Below are 22491 nucleotides of genomic sequence, written 5' to 3'. Positions count from 1 at the left end.
GTTACTTTGTTTCACTTCTAAATATGCTTCTTTGCACACATTTCAATTAATGTATTTTTTCTTGATTTTCTACATTGCAAAACATAGTTTGTAAAACATGTTATGAAAGCTCGTATTTCAGAGTTTTTTTTTATTACAGAAAATCTACGTGAAATTATTCCCAAAAATATTAGTAATTTTTACATTACCTGAAATTTCAAAAAAAAAAAAAAATCTTTAATTTTTTACAAATATTTTGAAATATTTTTTTTTATTGATAAAAGTACTTTTCCTTGTTATAATTTGTAATGGATAATTCAAACTAATTTCATTAAATCGTTTAATCACTTTTATTTTTCTATTGTTTTAATCAGTTTTAATAAAATGTGTTTCTTTGTATCTAATATATATGCACATATCAAAGTAGAATTTTCACTCACCATCCATTTGGTAGAACAGTTTTAAAATATCTTTTTAAATTTAAACTTACGAAAAAAAAAAGGTTTTTATTTCTTTTAAAATTTTTTTTACGGTTATATATTTTCTCGCAAAAATTACAAATTGATATTTTTTGTATGAAATAACATATATTTGCTTTTTGTTTTGATTTCTAACAATAGATTTTCGAATTTCATTTTAATTTTGCAATTGAAAATCTATTAATAAAATTCAAAATTCTTTTTTATTATACTTTTTAAATGAGAAGAAGATAAAAACATTTTTTTTTATTTCCTAGAATGTAGTATTTAAAAATTCCGCTGTTTTTGAAATATTTTTTCGAAATTTTTCTATTTTAGATTATATTGTTTAATTCTTCAAAATGTCACATTATGCTTTCATTCTGCGATATGAAGTGCAGATTTAATGAACCCTTCTCAACTGGTATTATTATTATTTGCTATTGAATTTATGCATGCATAGATATTTATTTAAAACTATTTAATATAAAAATGTTTTATTTCGCAATCAATTTTTGGCGCAATTTTTTTATTTTCAATCCTATTAAAAACCAAAGATTTAATGTTTTAATTATTAATTGTTCAATAGTCAAATAATCAATATTCCGTGTAAATCAACTAGTCTCAAAAAGCAGGAGGATAATTACATCTCATTAATAATGGTGTGTGTGTGTGTGTGTGTGTGTGTGTGTGTGTGTGTGTGTGTGTGTGTGTGTGTGTGTGTGTGTGTGTGTGTGTGTGTGTGTTGATATTCAAAAGGCCAAACTGTTTAACTTACAGCTAATTTGGTTGCCTTTCTATTAAACTACTACTAAAACTATTGTTGCACAAAAATTAATTTTGCATCTTTTTTCAAAAATTGTCTTATTAATTATATTAACTTTTAATAGTCGATTATTTTAATAAGATTAACAGTTAATTTTAGCTTAATTTTGACATTAAATTTTTTTTTGCCTATTTTTCAACATTAACTTATATCGATGCCTTGAAATTCAAAACATTTTGATTATTCTATCAACTATTTGATCGCGTATTTCTTCCACTGTTGATGATTAAGGAATAAGGATTTTGTTTAATATCTACGTAGTAAACGAGACGGATAAAAAAGGAAACTTACAATAGAGCGAAATTTAAATGATAGAGGAACATGGCATTTACGTTTTCAAGAAACTTATGTTGTTGTATGATTGTCCTTATTGGAAAGCTTCATGTAAACAATAAATAGAATTAATGTAAGAGAAATAAAATAACACAACTTTAGTGTCAGATAGTTTGGCGGTACCATGGATTTTAAATTATATTTAAATAGTTTAACTGAAATTAAATTTAACCCATAACCAGCTGGTCGTCAAAGGCAATAGTTTTAAAAATACGAATAGAAGCTACTATCGAAAGTATAATAGTTTTTAAAATAAACTTGTTGATATAACGTGGGTGTTGACATGTTCAATATGTTTATATATAGTGTTATGCCCTTGTCTTGAATTTGATGTTTACTAAAGCAATGAAATGTTGTGTAGCTACAGTTACTTTTTCAGTTAGTTTGTGAAATAGCAAGTGTTAGACAACTTTATTTTTTGTAAGTTTAAAAAATTCTCAGAGTAATATTATAATTCCAAAATGGTAACCTTACCGAAGTACTTAAAATTGTATTTACTTCTTACTCTTCCAATAATATGTATAACATAAGTATATTATAATTAGTAATAAATGCAAGATAATTTTTGATTAGGAATTGATTATGTTAACTTCTGATTTTTATTCATCATATTTATAATAAACTAATCGCTATACCTCTTGCTCCTGCTGTATTTATCTGTCGATATTTTGGTTAAAAAAAAAATGAAAGCGATACGCCAACGATTTTTATATTCTACTGAAAATATTTTTAATCTTAATAAATTACTAATCTAAATAATTTAGATCAATGATAATAATCTAAATAATTTAGTTCCAAATTTGTCTCATTTCTGTAAGGGTTACTTAGAATTCCCATTCTCGAATTTGATAACTTATAATTGGCCGCTGAGTTTCTAGGCTCATATTAGTGTTTATTAAGAGGTTAAATTTTATTTGAAAAGAGTAACAATATCAAGAAAAGACTACTTAAAAGACTTTTCCCTTGATTAATAACTGATAGAATAGGACTCATTAACGTCTTAATCGTAACTAATACATAAAAAAAATAAAAAAACTTACAAATTCGGAGAAGGCGCAACTAAATAAATTTTGCATAGTAAAATGCTGTGGGTGCGTTGAAGAAAGCCATTATTTTTTTGATTTTTTTAAAAAAATATTTTTTTTAAACTTTATTATTTTAAATAAAGTTTATTATTTTAAACTTATTTATTTTTTTTAAACTTATTTATTTTTTTAAACTTTATTATTTTATTAAAGTTTATATATATATATATATATATATATTTAATATTCTTTTGATTTTTTAAATTAAGGTTATTTTATTTTAACGTTCCTTTGATTTTTTTTTAAATTTTATTCTTTTTTTCTTGTATTCTTTTTTAATATTCTTTTTAATTTTTAATTTAATTTTTTAAAAAAATCTTTTGATTAAAAAAAGTTTTTTTTTTTGTTATTGTTGGGGGGAGGATATATTTGACTTCAAGCAGATTTTATAATCCGTGTTCATATTTGCTTTATTTCAGATATCTTGATATTCAAATTTTCTTTGTTGTTTAATCAAATATTCAAAACTCAATATTCAGAATTTGAGCTTGATGATATGGTAAAATTAACAGGAGAAATATACCTATTCTCAATATTACAAAGTTAAAGAAAGGCTTAAAAATCTATAAGAGAATGCAAAGCTAAAGGAAAATATCCGTTGACACAGTTTTAAAAGAATAACTTTCAAGTTGATCCGGTAAAATATTTAGGTAAGCAACAAAAACTAACAAATTTATCAAGTACAATGGAATCTTCTTTAATGAACTCAAACCAAAAGGAAGTTTTAAAAACCCCAAATATATATCATATTTCTATCGCATTATAATTTTAAAAGCGCACAATTAGGCCAAGCAATTAAAAAAAATTACAACTGTTTTAAAATACAAAATTTAATTACTACGCGTGCATACAAAAATCTTGCTTTTATTCTATAATAGTCGCTTCTGACGACCAGCTGGTTTAATCAGAATATTGTTTGTATTATTCCCAATTAAATCTCTTATGACTAATTTTATATTCATGATTTCTTCAAGAATGTATTTTTAAGCATCAAATCGTGACAATCATCAAAGAAGCCGCGTTATTTTAATAATTTTTTTTATGTCTGTCCTATTTATTATGTATTTAACTTAGACTTCTATGACATCAAAGGGCAAGCAAAAACATAACTTTCGGAATCTTCTAATTTTCAAAGAATTGTGACTTTATTTTCTTATTTGTTTCTTTCTTATTTTCAAACAAAGACTTCTAACTCCTATTATTTAAAAGATTTTACACGGCAATGTTCATTGTGAAATGACCTTAATTTTTTGTCATCTCACTAAAATGTGAATTTTAATTTGAAAAACAGAAATATTTTGAACTTTAACCAATACAAAAAATTTCTTAGGGGAAGTAAATTATTTTATTTAAAATATAAAAACAGAAAGCAGAATGTGTCAGCACTTAATTCTTCTTAATTTGTTTAATAACTCGGAGCACTATTGAATAAAAATTTATCTGATTCAACAACAACAAAATTAAATATACTAAAAATAGAAAAAAAAAATTACGCATCGAATCATATTATAGTAAAAAGTAGTCAAGCTTAAAAATGTGAGCTTTTTTAAAAAATTTCTTCCTTACCTAATTGAGAAGTTAAATGTTAAAATATTGTACAGAAATTTCGAAAAAATCTGTTAAAATTATACTGTAAATAAATCCCCACTCATTATAGTATAATGAACCCTAACTTTATATTTTGTGTACATTAACTTTAAAGGAAACCAGTCCCGTGACATTAAAAAAGTAATAAATATGTGGTTGTTCGATTCATTTGTCTTTTAACTTCGTTTTTTACTAGTCACATGACCTACATAAATATTAAACAGAAATGTTTTTATTTAGCTTTCAATGATGGAAGAAAATCCCGCGATTAAATAATTATTTGACGAAGCAATCAAAACGGTTTGAGTTTTAAGGCAGAATATTATTGTTGAAAATTAGGAAAAAAAAAAAAGTATTTTTAGAAAAATGCCAACATTTAGGAAAAATTTGAGCGACTATTAATTTGGTATCATTAAAGAGTGAATTTTTTGTGTATAAAAATCATTTTCATGCGAGAATATTTTCGGAGATTATCTTAGAAAATTGACAAATTTCGTTCAGGTAATAATTAAAATTAATTAAAATTTCATAATAAAATTGCTGCGAGGAAGACATCATCGCCCCCACCCTTGAAAAGCATATCTGTACCAAATTTAAAGGAAGGACCGTTTGTTCTGCAGGCAAAACGATTATATAATAATTTAGGAACTTAGAGGGAAAATATCAAACTTTCACTTAATTTTTAATTAATTAAAATTTCAAAAACTCGCTCCGAAGTGCTCGTTTTGAATCTCCAAATTATATATGTGCCAAATTTAGTAGCTGTAGGTCAAGCGGTCTGACCTGTAGAGTTCCAACACACATACACTTTCATCTTTATTATTAGTAGAGATTATTAGCCTAGATGTAAACTACAAAAATATTGAATAGAATCCGTCTTCCTTAGCTTCATCGATATTATTTCAATACCAATTCAAAATTCAAAAATTAGCTAAATAACTAATTAAATTATTAGCTAAAAGTAATTCAAAAAGCTATTTTGCAATATTTTTTACATATCCGCCCATTTCTCTATTTTTTAATCAATTATTTGAAAGTAGTTTAGATATAATTGGAATCAGCTTCTCCTATTTTCATAAATGATAAAGATATATTTCAGTGTTTAATCACATTCATCAAATGTTAAAGTCGCACAAAGTTTACAAATGTTAAAGTCGTTTTCTTCATACTTTTGATTTTATTATCTCTACAAATATTAAATGAGAAATGTATGTGTTGACACTCTCTCTATAGGTCAGACCGTTTACTTAAAGTAACCAAATTTGACCCAGATATCTTTGAATGATGGGAATATACAACTCAGAACGGGAATTTTTTTTATGTGAAATTTTAGAATTATGATTAATTAAAAATTAATCAAGAATCTCGATAATTCAAGAAAAAATAAATGAGAAAAATTGACTTTTACAGCATTTCAAAATTCAAAATATTTATTTATTATCAAGGTTTTGCTGAAGTTTGGCATTTTTATTTTCAATGTGGTTAATTATTAACATTAGTTTTAATTGTTGAACTGAAATTCGAACCATTTTCGGTGCTCTGTCAAATGCTTAATCGAGCATGTTCTTCCACGATTACCATCTTAGGAAGAAGGATTCGTTTCATACCTGCGTATCTTACATCTCGCCTAATTATCTCTACTAATATATATTTGGCAAAATGTGCACGTGGGAGAGATTTTTTAAAATTTTAATTAATTAAAAATTAAGTGAGTTTCATATTTTCCCTCCATTACTTTCGAAACTATTATAGAAAATTAACAAAATTGTAACTTATAATGAGTATACACAGTTTTCCAAAGACGCATAACCACCTAGACACGATCCAGGTGCAAAGCTAACAAAATAAATTTTTGTTATTCACTGTATTGCCTTAAGTTTTAAAAATTCATTGGAAATAAAAGACCAAAACAAAATTACATTTTGTGATAAATTTTATAATATTCAATTCCATTGATGTAAACATATCTTGTATGCTGTGCAGAGCTCATACACCTTCAAAATTAACTCAGCTGTTTTTTATATATTTTTTCATAATGACTGCGTCTATTTTTCGTTTATAATCCATATCGCAATCTTTACTACTGATAATAAATTATAATGCTGAATCCGTATTTGAAATAATTGCACAAATATTGAGCTATAACAAACTTTTATGAATTTTTTTTGAGTGTTTGAGTATTTATGAAAAATTAGAATAACATATTTTAACAAATGAATTTCTAATAATTTTTTGAAACTGAAAAAGATTCTTTATAATTACCACATTGTATAATAATTATTGTACGTGCTTTTTTTGTCATTTGTATTCTTTCTCATTTGCCCATTGCAAATATTTCAACAGTTTTTTTTGTTTTCGTTTTTCCTAATTTTTAATTCTAATAGTTCTATGTTATGAAATAACTAAGAAAACAAATTATTTTCCATTTAATTTAATGTTTTTGAAATGAGCTGGTAGATGGCAGCACGAGACCTTCTGTCAGTAAGAGTTGTCTGATTTTCAGAACTGTTAATGTGTTCTGATGTAATAGTTCGATCAAATTATTATGGTATGTCAAAATACCCAAGTGCAAATTTATACGTTGAAGTTGAATTGGCTATTCGAAACAGGCCTGTAAGCTTGTGTTCGGATATGTCATCAGATAAATGGTAGAAGAGTAAGAAATTTGCAACACTGGTTTGTCGCGTTTAAATAAACCGCTTTTTATATGAAACGAAATGTTTAAAGTAAAAAGTTGTAGTGTTCGAAAGATTTATAGAATGTTATGATAACATAATTAGATCAGGAAGTAGTTTTAAAAAGTGCAAATTTGGAATATTTTGTAATTTGAGCTAAATTTTTTAAATTCCATTTAAGTACGCGTTAAAGGAGAATAGTTGATAAAAATTCAAGACCAGTGTCTCCATTTTTTAAAAACTCTATTTTTTTTTTGAGTAAAAAGGTTATTGAAAAATATTAGTAAGTACCTCTCTATCATTCAGAATACATGAACTGAAAAATAATTCTGTTTTTAAACTGTTATTCTTCATTTTCAGATGGTATTTTAGCGGTAAATTTCAAGGGAAAAATTGTTGAAAGTTGAATTTGAAATTAGCATTTTTTTTAAATTACTAAACTTGAACGCGTTTTCCGATGTGACCGTTACGCTAGTGAAATCTGCTCCTTATTCTTTTTCGAGAAACAAATACTATGAGCTAAGTTTCTTTTTCAACTTTTTTTTTTTTTTAAATTTCTCAAAAGAAAAAAAAAATCAGTCATTTTTATCTTATTGTAGAACAATATTATTAGAATAATATTTTTTCTTTTTCTGTCTGCAAATTATGACTAATATAAAAGTACTTACATACATTTTTCGACAACCCTTTCTTGAAATCGAAGTTTTTCCATGCTGCAGTCAAGTTTTTCAAGAAAATTGTATTTATCAAAAAGTAATACAGATATCAATCTGAAATTTTTATCAAATAGTACGCACTAAATGGAAATATAAAAATTTTGCTGAAATTTAAACAAGAAAATGAAAAATATTTTTCCAAATTTGCACATTTTATAATTTTTTATCTGATCTAGTTAGATATCATAATATTCAATAACTTATTTTATAGCTATTTTTAATACCTACAATATTTTAACCAAAATCTTTCTTTTTAAATTAATAGCCATTTATTTAATCGATACAAACTATTTTTAATTTCCACCCTTTGACATATCAAAGTGTAAACTGGGAGTCCTAATTTGGATAGCAAATTCAACAAATGAATCAGATATAACAGCTTTTATGTATTTTTTGCACTTCCAAATTTAATGCGACTGAACGTTGAACAATTTTAAGAAATACCATGGATAATTTTCTGTTTCATGTTTACTATGTTTTTTCTTCTAATAAAAATAAAATTTCGTGCCTAAATTCATGTAAAAAAATCACTTTTAATTCAAGAACAAATTTATTAAAAGTAGTCATTAAACTAATAAGTAAGCGTATAAATCTTATAGATCTCTCTCTCTCTATATATATGTATGGATGCATTCTAACTGTGGCTTATTAATTAATTTCTAAAACGTTAGGGATAGACATAGTTTCATTGGAAATATATTTTGTATAATGTCAGAAATTATATTTTTTTACTATACTATGTTATATTTTATTTTCATTATATTATATTTTTTATATTAAATTGTTATTTTTATCCGAAATTATATATGTGACAAAAAAATACTGAGAAGTTAAATATTTATTCAGTCCCCCTGTTCTATTTTATTCATATTTATTAAATAATTTTGGCACGCTAATATTTTAAATAAATAAAAATAATTCATTTCTTCTGCGATATAAACCAAATAATACAGTGAAATTTATTATTTCTCTTTAAATTTTTTTAAACACGCAGATGTGTTTTGATCATTCTAGCATTCTGAATAGGATTAGTGGGGCCAGGAGACGGTAAAAAATTTTATATTTGTAATGTTTAACATTGAAGTTAACATAAAATATAATTCTTTCCGTCATTCTAAGCAATTTCTCAACTTGAACTACATGCATATCTATAGCACTTTAGGAATCAGTTATTGGGTCAAGATTAAAGTGGAGTTTTGTATGTTCCCCGCATTGGATTTCTAGCCCCAATAAAATATCCAGAAAAGAGTTTGGAGGACAATGAAGGTCAAATTTGTTCGCTGCATATAAATTAGCAGTTACAGTTTGATATTTACCAGGTATCCGAGTCGTGCAGATGCAAACAATGGACAATTCGCTTTCATCTTATGAGCCATCAAGCCATTTAAGAATGAAAGAAAGCAAATAAGTTCACTAATAATGCTTTGGAGTAAGTCACCATCGAGTGTCAACACTGTTTACTTTCCCTATATTTCGCTCCCGAGAAAGTATTGTAATTGTCGAAAAATTCGAACTAATAATTGATGAATCGCCACGTTTCGCACTTCCTTGAGTCTGGAAAGTACATTTTTGGCATTATGTCTGTCTGTCTTCGAACACTATAACTCAAAAACACTTTCAGCTAGATAACTGAAATTCGGTATATATTTACTACCAAATTTGTAGATTTCCATAAAATTTTGAATGAAAACCGTTCATAGAAAGTTTATCGAATGTTTTCGACAAATTCCTGTGAATAGTCCCATTTGCATTCGAACAGTTGTTGGCTATTCGAATTTGATTGACTATTCCTTGATTTTTCCCTAAATTTTTTTTCCCTGATATGCACACATATTCACTTTTATAATTAGTATATATTTTTACTAGTAATATAGAAGAATATATGTGCGTTCTACAAGTCAAATCGCTTTATCTAGAGCTACGAAACACAGATATTTTTCAGGATAGAAAAAGTGCAACTCGCAGTGATTCTTTTTTTTATTTGGGATTTTAATTAAAATTTACATTAATTAAAAGAATAATCGAAATTTTTCTGTTTCTGCAATAACTTTCAAAAACAAAAGTGTACACAAATTTATTTTTACATCATTTTAAAATTTAAAAAATTTTTCAATGATGTCAATATTTTATCGTATTATTTTTTACTACTTTTAGTCATTTTTAAAAATATTTTAAGTAAATTTTACAAAAAATGTCATTTCGTAGGTGAAATGAAACGAGAAGCATGTTCCGAGTTTCTACTAACACTTCATCATTTTTTTTTATTGTTAATCGAGATATGAAGATTCAACTAGTTTTTTCATGTTGAGTCGGTTTTTCAGTTTAAAACATGCTTCTAATTGAAATTTTGTCGTACTTACAATTAAAGTTTAACTCAAAGATTAAGCAGCGGTGAAAAATTTTTTTAAATGCAGCCATTTTGGAACACTGCTACTTTTCCCTGTGTTATAATTGAGTGTATTAAGTTATAATGAAAAGACAAGAAACATATAGGCAGATACTTAGAGAAATACATGGCACAATCAACAGAATGGTGAAACACTTCTAAAATATTATGAATTATATATACCATTATTTATAAATTATGAATTATCAAAATGCGAAATTTAAAGATAAGATTTTGCTTAAGAAGCCATTGAGATCAAATTGCATAAAATATTTCATTGAAATTTGTAGCAACCATTATTATTGACGCAACAAATGGTCGCCAAAGTTGCTTATTATTTAAAAATCAATTTAAATAAAATGTCACGTATATTAAATTTATGTATTAAACTTTATTAATTAGTTAAAATATCGCTAAAAAGCACAACGCATTTTATTTTATTTCGAATATTATTTTCATAGGAGTTGACCTGCAAAAATTATTACAGATTTATGGAAATCTTTGCAGCTCTTTATGGTTTCTAAGCATCACAGATTAATAACTTCATCTAGATCATTCAACTGAAAATTGAATTCGAATATTATTGATAAAATCAATGCAAAACTTTGTCTCACATCTGAGAATTTTATAATCAAATTGATCTGAGTTAGTTCAAATTTGAAATATATTTCATAATAATAAATATATTTCATTTCTTTATAATTATTATTTCATAATAAAATTAATAAAAGTATCGTTACAAATTAAGTGGCGTCATATTTTTTTACTGTTTCTATAAAGTTCTTCTAAATTTATGAATACATATCTTCATAAAAATTATTTCACAGTAAAATTAAGAATTTCTTTACAAATCACATTCTCTCTACATATGTTTCTATTTATAGAAATTCCAATTTTGTTTATAGATAATATCGGCTCATTCACCTTCAAATCAACAATCACAAATTAATCAGAATATCGTTAAAAAAGACGTTGCTCCACTTTATATTAATTTCAATCTTATTTTCATATTGCCTCAAAGCAACTTCATAAAGATTCGATAAGAAATCGTTTGCTATCGAGCACGAAGTGAAATATAATTTTGTTTCATTCGCTTCAATTCAAAATAACACTCTCATATTAATCAGATTGTCGTTAAAAATACGTCGCTCCACTTTTATTAATGAATCGCCTTTTCTGGCATATAAGTTATCTTAATCATCTGAAACGAAGTCAAGAGCACTCTGGAATGCACCCAGTCCCGATCTAAATGAAATGAAGCAGTGAAAAGTATCAATTAAAAGTATCATAAAAGAGATACTCCTTCTTTGATCTCTCATCAACTCAACAGTTTTTTGAACCGTTTTTGATACGAAAAAAAGTCGAACAAGTGATCAACCGAGCATAGTGTCTTCTTAGATATCTTCTTGCTCCAGTAAACACTTAATAAGCTGGCAAGATGCTTGATCGAAAAGGGGATTTTTCTGTTCGGAAAAACAAGCTTTATATAGTAACAGCGAAATATTAGCAATGATATTCAGTTTTAATAGAGTTTTGTGTGTATTATAAAAAAATAGTTGAATTTGTCTTTCCAATTGAAATGTGTGTAATTATAATTTTTATTTTCATCTATCCCTATGTACTTAATAATAGAGAAATTACTGCTACGGTTTATTTCGAGATTTTGTTGTATTTCTCAGTTTTTAGTTCTTAGAATCTGAAAGAAACATTTTTACTTTCTCGTATACGAAGTCTACAATGAGTGCTATATTCATCAAATATTTCAATATTAAGGCGATTTTTTGCATTTCAGATCGTTCTGATTTTGAAAAATAATTGAAATTATGTTTAGTTATATTAACGTCCCGTTTTAAAGCAACACTAGGTCTATTTTGGGACAGACATCGTAATTTTGAATCGTGGTCAGATGACGAGGACAACACCTGAGCTGGCACCCTACTTCTCCAAACTGTCACACCACGCCAGAGAGTGAACTTTTGAGCACGACGGATTTAGCATGCATCAGACCTACTTACACGAAGGTTCTTTGGTGGAATCGAGTCTCGAACCTGAAACCCTCCGGTTCCGAAGATGAGACCTTGCCACTAAGCCACCGCGGCACCTTTGAAATTATGTATTTCTATGAAAACAATAACTAAAAACTGCTTTTGGTAGATATATGAAATTCAGTATGTAAACTTATACCAAATTTGAAAATTTAAGTTAAATTTTATACGGAATCTATTTTTAAAAATTGTCTTGAAATGGATGAATACAATAACTCATTTTGGCGCAAGTCCGAACAACAATATTCACTGAGCAACCAATTTAATTCCCAAGGGGGGAAATTCTATTACAAGCTGTATTAGGTTCGACTTTTACGTAATACGGCAAAACCGAGTATCAAATCAACTCTAGAAAGTACACTAAATGATGGATGGATGGATAGTATATGGTGTACGGTTTTCATGTTGAAATTATAGATTCTTGCACATTTTAGACAACATTTGCCCCCCCCCCCAAAAAAAAACACGCTTGTCCGTCTATTCTTCTGTATGCATATGTGAACTCATAAACGATAGTCAGTTCCAAGGATTCGGCGTATGTTTTTGCTATTAGGATTTTAAATGTATATCAAAATTTTGAATGATTATGTCAGTTTGACAACTTACATACGTGTATTGCCTAAACTTTAAACTTAATAACAGATAAACGCAGTAAGCAAAATAAACGAAATGCGGTGTGCAGTTCAGATATCAAAACTATAAATCCAACTCAAATTCTGGATCCAAAAGACCTAAAATATACACTGGAATTTTTTTCTATTCTATGAAGCTAAAAATGAAACTTACTACCGTGAAATTAAATGGAAACAGTACAGCTAGTTGAAAAAAAAAATCGCCATCATTCCTTTGGTATGCCGTTTATTATATTTTATAATTTTGATCATAATAATGAAAATTTCATCTAAAAACCAACAGGAATGGTCTTATCGAAACTCCTTAACATACTCCCTTATAAAGTTGTTATCCTATCTTCTTGTATAAAGACTATGATCCGTGAAGGTCATGAGAATGCATATATTTATTAAGACAGTCTCGTGCATGAGCGTTTTATGCTTTATAATACAATGATGAGATTCGAGTTTACATTTTGGATACCTTTTTATCAGCCGGCGTCCTGTCCTAGGGGTAACGCGTCTTCCCCGTGATCTAGGCGTTCCGGGTTTGAGTCCTGGTTCGGGCATGGTTGTTCTCTTCTATATGTTCTCTCTGTGTGGTGCGTGAATGAGCTCCCCTGTAAAAAGGGGTTGTGCAAGCGAGTGTGTGTGTGTGTGTGTGTGTGTGCTATCTTCATTTGAGCTAGAAGTCAGACTTCTGCCCTCGGGTACTCAGGGTCTTTACCCTCAGAAGCTACTGCGCAAAAATTTGACTTAAAATAGTCAAACGACAAAAAAAACCCTTTTTAACTATTCCTATTGAACAGAATAATGAACAATCAATTATACACGAGCAATAAATTTAACCTCTATCTTATTATGAGCAAGAAGTTAAACAACATTTCTTTTCTTATTAATGCATCGCTTTTTAACTGCTTCATATTGCGATGCCCATCTCATTGAGAAATACTGCAGCGCATCCCTTTATGCTCCGTAATATAATGATGAACATCAAGTTTACATTTTGGAACGCTTTAAATGCTTAACCTGTGTACTAAATATTACTTATAGTAAATTATATTCAGTTGCACACGGGTAGGTAAATTGGATTTCATTTAAATATTGTTAATTTATAAATTTGGTTTAAAATCCCTATGTCAATTTTTTTTTCATCTAGATGAAAGCGTTTTTCAGTTATTGTGTTCATAGATGCATAACATATGCTGGCGCCATTCTAAATTTTATTTGTGGACTCTAGGAAGTGTGAAATGTCTATACGAAAAAATTCTTAAGTCACATTTTCTAGCGATTACCATAATTTCTCTTTGTATAAGAGGGATTTTTGCAATATTTACATTTTGACTAATGCAGCAAACGATAAAGTCTTTATTTTCTTGTAGAACTTTCTTTAATCCATTTTCCATCGCTGTGACAGTCGTCGTGTTGGAATCGTCACTATATCAACTGACCGAGATCACTGGGCATAACTATCAGTTTGCAGATTGTTAGTTAAAAATATTGTCGATGGTTGCTTAATGAGGTTTGAGGAACATGCATTTTTGAAGATAAAACATTTGACAATAGATATGTTATTTTTAAACTTTCTTGTAAATAAATGAGTGACGAGAGCAATTTGATTGTTCAACGTCGGCTGCTGATATAGTTGACAAAGCTTCCAGTTATGGTTTATTTAAAAACCGGTTGCTGTACCTGGGAGTTGATCTGGTAGAAAATATCTTTTGTTCATTTTAGAGAAGATATATATGTTATTTGCGTTTACCCCTTGACATACGAATCTAGTTAACTTACTAATTATATGATACATAATATCTGGGTCATTTATTGTTATTTTTAATTCCTTTAATAATATAAAGGCATTGAGACGATGATATTTTATGTGATTTCTGCATTTTAAATAATACTTTCACTTAATTGCCGATTAAAAATTAAAAATTCAGTCATTCGATGCGCGTGTCTGACACGTCATTGTATGTGAAGGGGTCCATAACTAATTCCCAATATGTTAGGGTGTGGCATATAATTGCAGTTGGAAAATGCTTTAAATGGCAAATATATAATATTGTTTCAGTCAATAAATGTACTGGCGTAAATATTATGTCTAAAATTTTATACAATTTCTAGGATTTATTAATTGTATTCAATAAAATATTCTTCTTTCACCAATATTTTAACTCGAAAGAGTTTTACTATGTTACTATCAAAACCGATCGATTTTTAAAATTATAATTATATAATTAATTATAATTATAAATTAAATTTTATAATTTATGACCCTATCAACGGCTTCTTCAAGGAAGATTATTCAAACAAAGGAATTTTTTTCTGGAGATGATGTTGATTGAATTATCTTCTGTTTCATTATTATTATTATTCACTTCAAATATTAGCGAGGACTGATTAGCTGGGACAAGATTATTCAATCAATGGAATTTTTTTCTGGAGATGATGTTGATTGAATTATCTTCTGTTTCATTATTATTATTATTCACTTCAAATATTAGCGAGGAGTGATTAGCTGGGACAAGATTATTCAATCAATGGAATTTTTTTCTGGAGGTGGTGTTGATTGAATTATCTTCTGATTCATTATTATTATTCACTTCAAATATTAGCGAGGAGTGATTAGCTGAGACAAGATCATTCAATCAACGGAATTATTTTCTGGAGATGGTGTTGATTGAATTATTTTCTGTTTTATTATTATTATTATTATTCACTTGAAATATTAGCGAGGAGTGATTAGCTGAGACAAGATCATTCAATCAACGGAATTTTTTTCTGGCGATGGTGTTGATTGAATTATTTTCTGTTTTATTATTATTATTATTCACTTCAAATATTAGCGAGGAGTGATTAACTGGGACAAGATCATTCAATCAACGGAATTTGTTTCTGGAGATGGTGTTGATTGAATTACCTTCTGTTTTTTTATATTTTTATTATTCACTTCAAATATTAGCGAGAAGTGATTAGCTGCGACAATAAATTGAAAATCTAAATTGTCTCGGTTAGGTAGGCATATTAACAGTTGGGAAATAGAATTGATTGCATTTATGCTATAAGGAACTTACTCCCAAACACTATTATGTGATCTAGGTGTTTCTTCAAAACATTATATAAGCCAATGAAAATGTTTTGTTCCCAGGTTCTTTCTCATGTAATGCTATAATACGGCATGTTTTATGTTTCATATATTTATCAGAGATGGGGAAATTGAAGAAAGAATTCTCCCTATCTTCCTTCACAATGGTTAAGTAGATATATCTGCAATATTGGGTGATATATCAAACTCAACCATTGTACAGGAAATCAGTATCACATATACCAAATGAATGTGAAATATACTAGCATCCGAAATATGTTGTTGCTTCTAATCTCGGAATCATCTAACAGGGCCCCATGAATCCGAAAACGTCAAAAAAGTGTAAAAACAGTTGAGGGTCCTTGAGGACTTCGTCTTTGTTAAAGCCCAAACAACCCAAAATGAGGGCAGGGGAGGCCATGTTTGCTGAACACCAATGGCACTCAGGGTACGTCCGAAATATGATATATATTTGCAGTGTTGTCACAAATCACCACACTGAACATTGGTTAAATCATTGGTTTTTGGAGTTATCGCCTTCCTTCATTTAATCGCAAATGTAAAGATTACCAAAGTTAAAACTTTAATGAACATGACAGAATTTGTATATATGTTGGTCACAAGGATTCATACTAAACTTTGTGTGTCTGCGAGTTGCCACCTTTCTTCATAAGAAGATTCATAGACGAACATATGATCGTTTATTTTTTCATCGTCCAAAATTTGACATAAATCTTAAGAGCAAATACAAATTAAACTTATGCACTGTGTTTTTTGCAATATTGGGGTTTTTTTTGCAATATTTGGTTTTGTTTATTTTTTGCAATATATTAGTTGTATTTATTAATACACACAATATTTTTTTAGATAATCTTTCTCATGTGTTTGACATTTTAAAATACCTAAATTAAACTTTATTAAAAAAAGTCATTAATAATATGATTGATTCCGTGGACATTCTAAGGGCTATGCGTTTTGTTGTACCAACCAGAATGTTTAGAGTCAACCATTTGTTTGAGAACGCGTTTGAATAATTCAGTTATGGTGACAGATTCTCGTTATATACATTTTATAAATTATTCGACGTTTGCTGAAAAGCTTGATATTTCGTGTAAAGTCGTTTAGCATTTTAAAAATAAAATGTCTTCGACTTCTATGTATAAAATGTCTAATAATATGTAAAGGAATTTTAATAGGGCAACTGGTAAAAAACCTTAAGATGAACATAATTTTAAAAAACAATAATGAATTAATATGTCGATATATTTTTTAACTCATCATCTTAATCGATCAGTTGGTTCACCGGGAAATGAGTCGCATTTTATTTCAGATAAATTATTTAAAAATAGCCTCATGTTCATGGTTCCACCAAATAGTCTGACACTAAATTCGTGATATTTTTAGTTCTGTTTATTGTGTACATGAACCTTATCTAATAGGGACAGTCCCATAATATCATAACGCCATTAGAAGTGTAAATACCTTGTTCATCTGTCTTCTAAAGTTCGAGGTAATGTAACTTCACTCTGTTTATTCTTCATGTAAGCTGTGCAGTTATTAAACAGAACACTTTGTTTTGCAGCTTTTAAGAACGAATGATAATCAAACGAAATAAAATTTGATGAAACAATGAAAAAGCTTTGAATTTCAGAACAGAAATGTAATCTTTTGTTGAAAGTTAAGTACAACAAATATTTTTCATAAAAATATCAATATTTAAAAAGAAATTGTGCAACTATTAGATTAATATCATTGAAAAGACATTTTTTAAAAATTATGAAACGGTATAAAATTTATTCTTATGCAATAATGTTTTGGAAAGTTATCGCAGAAAAACACCAAAATTCAGCTTAAATTTCAATAATTAAAATTTCAAAGCAATCGCTCCCAAATGCACATGCCGACATTCCAAGGTATATATGTGCCAAATTTTGGTAGCTGTGCGTCAAACGGTCTGGGTACAATTTCAATACTTCCACACATGCATTCATCTATTTTAGTAGTGGAGAAATGGACTGTATTCTTAAAAGAAAGGAAGGGGTAGTAAGAAATATTTTATTGAAAAACGAAACCACGCTGAAGCTTTTTTATTCTTGGAACAATGAAATTCAAGAACAACACTTTTTGATACCGGGACAACGAGTGTAAAATCGGAAAATTTCGGGACATTTTTTGTATTCGGAATAACGAGTGTAAAATTGGAAAATTTCGGGACATTTTTTGTATTTGGAATAACGAGTGTAAAATCGGAAAATGTCGGGACATTTTTTGTATTCGGAATAACGAGTGTAAAATCGGAAAATTTCGGGACATTTTTTGTATTTGGAATAACGAGTGTAAAATCGGAAAATTTCGGGACATTTTTTGTATTTGGAATAACGAGTGTAAAATCGGAAAATTTCGGGACATTTTTGTATTTGGAATAACGAGTGTAAAATCGGAAAATTTCGGGACATTTTTTGTATTCGGAATAACGAGTGTAAAATCGGAAAATTTCGGGACATTTTTTATATTCGGAATAACAAGTGTAAAAATCGAGACAACTCCGTGATATTACTTGCATTCGGGACAATGAATGAAAATTCGGAACAACTCTGGGATGTTTTTTATTCGAAAAGATGAGAGTAAAATTGGACAATGAATTCAAGGGAAACACTTTTTGCATCCGGGGCAACGTGCAAAATCAGGAAAATTCCGGAGTATTGAGTTTCCGGGACATCGGAAACATTGAAAATTCTGGGGTATCGGAACAGTGAGTGTAAAATCGAGACAACTTTGTGATATTATTTGCATCCCAGACAATGAATGGAAACTCTGAGAAACTCCGGGAAGCTTTCTATCAAGAACAATGAGAGTAAAATCGGACAGTGAAATTCAAAGACAACACTTTTTTCAACCGGGATACTGAGTATAAAGTCGGACATCTGGACATTTTTTCCTTTCGGAACAACGAGTGCGAAATCGAGAAAACTTCGTGATATTACTTGCATCCGGGATAATATATGGAAATTCAGGCCAACTGCGGAAAGTTTTGATTTTGGAACAATGAGAGTAAAATCAAAACAAGCTTAGACATCTAGCTGCTTGATTGGGATTTTATTGTTTGTTTGCACATCTGGTAACATCAATAATTAAAACGCGTAGATGCTTAAATTACTAAGAACAGAAAGCAATTCAATATTAATGGCTGGTTTTATTCTGCTTATTAAGATACGCCTTCAGGTTAAAAAAATATTAATTTTGATGTCATTAGCAGTTGATAAACGAAACAGAAATAAATTGATCTGACGTTTATTACATCAACCACAATTAGAATTTAGGTAAGTTAAAATAAGAAAGACTGTTTCCTTTGGAAACCATTATTTATCTTTAATGATCACAGCATAAAAGACAATGATTATGAGATTTTAACCCTCAACTTCATGTCCATCATTTGTGCTTTACCACGAACAGGAGTTCCTCTCAGACAAATACCGTCTTCCCATTCATTCTCTGCAGATATTTCAGTCGCGTGCTATCATGCAACCGGAGTTACCCGAAATAGAAAAATTTTTGCTAAACGCATATAAATGTTCTATCGTTACGATTGCGAAATGGAACGGAACGATGCTATGAAGAACACCTAGAATGTTCGATGATTCTTCAGATTGCTCATTAAAAGCACATCATTGTTGAGAAACCGAGCATAGTTATAGTTATATCCGACAGTGTCTGAAATTAAAAAAAATAAAGGCAATAGAGAGATAGTCAACCAGAATTTAAAGTTTATCTTCTTGTTCAAAGATCAACTAGCAGCAGACGATAATTGGAATTTTCGCTTCGAACGCCATACGATGGAAAACAATAACAAAGCAAACGTTCTTGATGGAGTTGAGGACACACTTCGCTGCTTGTGTAACTAGACCAAAACATGTCACAGAGGCCGTACTTAATTCGGCGGATGAAATGTTTCATTTTTGATTACAGGCGTGCTTATGAGAAAACAGAAAAGGAGGGTGGGATGGGGGAAGAATGGAACATAATTAGGAATCTCTATGAGTTGTTAAGCATCGTTTTCTCTTTTATGTTGCTCAAGAATGCCTGTGGCATTTAGGTCATTTTTTTTTGTGTGAAAGATAGACAAACGGAAGATATTAGTCGCATAAAGCTTCAAAGTTATATCTTTTGAAAAAAATACTAATCATTTATTTATCAATTCAATAGTCAAAATTAAGTTATTTTTCACGTTTAATTCTTTTAGTTATGCTTAATAATAAAAGGAATTTTCTAACAATTTTTAAACTTACCATAATGAAATACAAATATAGTATTAATGTAATATTATAGTTTGCAGTAAAAAAAATAAATTACAATATAAAAGAAAATCTTATTAATAAAATATGTTGTATTTTTACATTAAAACATTGCATTAAATAGAAAAATAAGTTATTTAATATTATTTCTTAATTTATTTTTAATTTAGGCTCATGAAATAAACAAAATTCAAAAAGATTCAAATCATAATTTCGTTTTAATTAAATTCGTTTTAATCAATTTCGTTTTAATTCGTTATTAGTTTTTCATCTTAACCATAATAATCTTATTTCATCTTTTAAACTAAATGAATAAGAATTTAATACATATAATTTTAAGATTAATAAAAAAAAAATTGTAACTTTTTAAAAAGTAATTATTAAAAGTAAGTAGTAAAAATTTGTAAAAGTCAGTAATCATTATAAAATAATTTGTTTTTAAAAAATATTTTGAGAATTTCGATTTTAAACATGATATTTACTTTCATTTCTATAAAATTTTTGTTTAAAAATTTAAGAAAATCTTAAGAAAAAATTAAGAAATAAGATTTTTTTTTATTTAACTTTACGAACTAAAAGCATGTAGTTACAACAGGAATATTTTAATATTTTTAAGCTTTTATGATTCATTTGAAGTGTTATTTTAAATCAGCATTCAATTTTTTCATATTAATAACCATTAATTTATTTCGTGTAAAATACCCAATTTTATTATTATTTCTATTAAACTATTATAATTTCTAGTTAAATTTTTATCCTGTATGATTAATCAAAGGGTTAATTTTTAGTAAATATAATCCTCCAACTGCACTTCATTTAGACTAAACAAATAATACAAAAACAGAATGATAAAAAAAAATTTAATTAATCTTTTAGAATTTTAAATTCTGTAATCGCTAGAATAATATTATTTTCTTTAAAATTAATTGACTTACTTGTTGCCATTAGCATTAACTGAAAATATTACATACTTTTGTAATGAATGGATTTATTCACACAGCTTGTGATTCACAACCTTGGAAAATGTTAAACTCATTTTTAGCCATTGCATTTATTTTTGCCATTGCCACTTCTTTCTCAGAAAACATTAAAATTATTAATATGCTTATTATAAGCATAAATTTTAAAAAAATACAGAAATCTTAGAGAATACACAATAAAGAATGGAACTGACATAACTGAACTGATAATTTCTAATGGGATAAAAACATTCCTTACCCTAAGTGACATAAAAAATGAAATCCATAAAAAAAAAGTCTCTCCAAAATGCATCAAAGACAAACTACCAATGAAATTAATTTCTGTTATTTTTAAAATGGACTTTTACCGACATCGACCAAGAAAGTTTATTGGCCAACTTTTTGCAACAGTCTTATGGAGCCTGTGATAAAGTCGAGAAAAAAAAAGTCAAAAAATTTAAAGTTAAAAAGCAAATGGATTTCTTCATTTCTATTACTAATAATCTGTTCATTGATAATTTGTAAATTAGTGAATTAGTAAAAAAATTATTTAGTGAAATGTATTATTTTCTTATCCGTCAAAAGTTCTTATTATATATTTGTATATATTCCTCTATTTCAAAGTCCTCAAAATATAAATAGAATTATTCTGGTAGTATTTTGAATTTTTCAGACCTATCTTTTTTATGAAAATTATTGATGAAAACGTGTCGTTTTCCCCAAAACTTTGAAAATAAAAAACATCTTAGCTTTCCAAATTTTTAATTTCTTTATTTCTAATTTCAAAAGTTAAAAATATTTTTCAATATATTGGTGAATATTTTACCATTATGCGAAACGGAACTATTGGAAAAATCCTCAAAATTTTCTTATAAAAATAATTGCACATTGACTGCTTTACAAACTTTATAATTTTCTCTTGATTATTTTTGATAAAAAAAAAAATATTTGCTTTAATATACTTTGCAATTTTGTTTGTGTACAAATGCCTTGACGGTAAAGAAAATTCTTTTTCATTATCATAATGAAAATAACTAAAACAATAAAATAATATATCATCCTCGTTTGTCATAATTCTAATTTCTAATATAATTTATTCAGTATGAAATATGTACATATATTTGACGACTAGCGCCATAGATTATGAGTTCATGAAATGTAGAGTATTTACAAAAGAGTCTTTCGTATTTGAAACTTCCCAAAATTTAAGTTAGGTACAAATTTCAACACAGTGTTGAGTCCATTCGAAACTTAACAGTCTTCATTTTAAAAAGTCTTTTTGTCAAGTTTCGCTCTTTTGAACTTACAAAAGAAATAAAGTTTTTTCGTAGTGTAACTGTGAAGACATTTCTCCTGTAATATCCGAGGCAATAGAAGCTCATAATGCAAAAAAAAATCTTATATTAAAATGCAATATATTTAAAATCCATTCGCCGATACCCTTTCATACCACG

The 22491-nt window shown here is 27.9% G+C and overlaps 1 protein-coding gene across 1 annotated transcript in view; it reads left to right on the top strand.

Moving 5' to 3' along the window:
- Positions 1–22491, top strand: part of LOC129976018 (uncharacterized) — a 158702-nt gene that overhangs the window by 97541 nt on the left and 38670 nt on the right. The window lies entirely within an intron of this gene.

The sequence above is a fragment of the Argiope bruennichi genome, chromosome 7, assembly GCF_947563725.1.
Source record: "Argiope bruennichi chromosome 7, qqArgBrue1.1, whole genome shotgun sequence".
Taxonomy (NCBI): Eukaryota; Metazoa; Arthropoda; class Arachnida; order Araneae; family Araneidae; genus Argiope; species Argiope bruennichi.
Note: the sequence above shows the minus strand (reverse complement) of the source record. Positions and strands in the feature narration are given on the sequence as shown.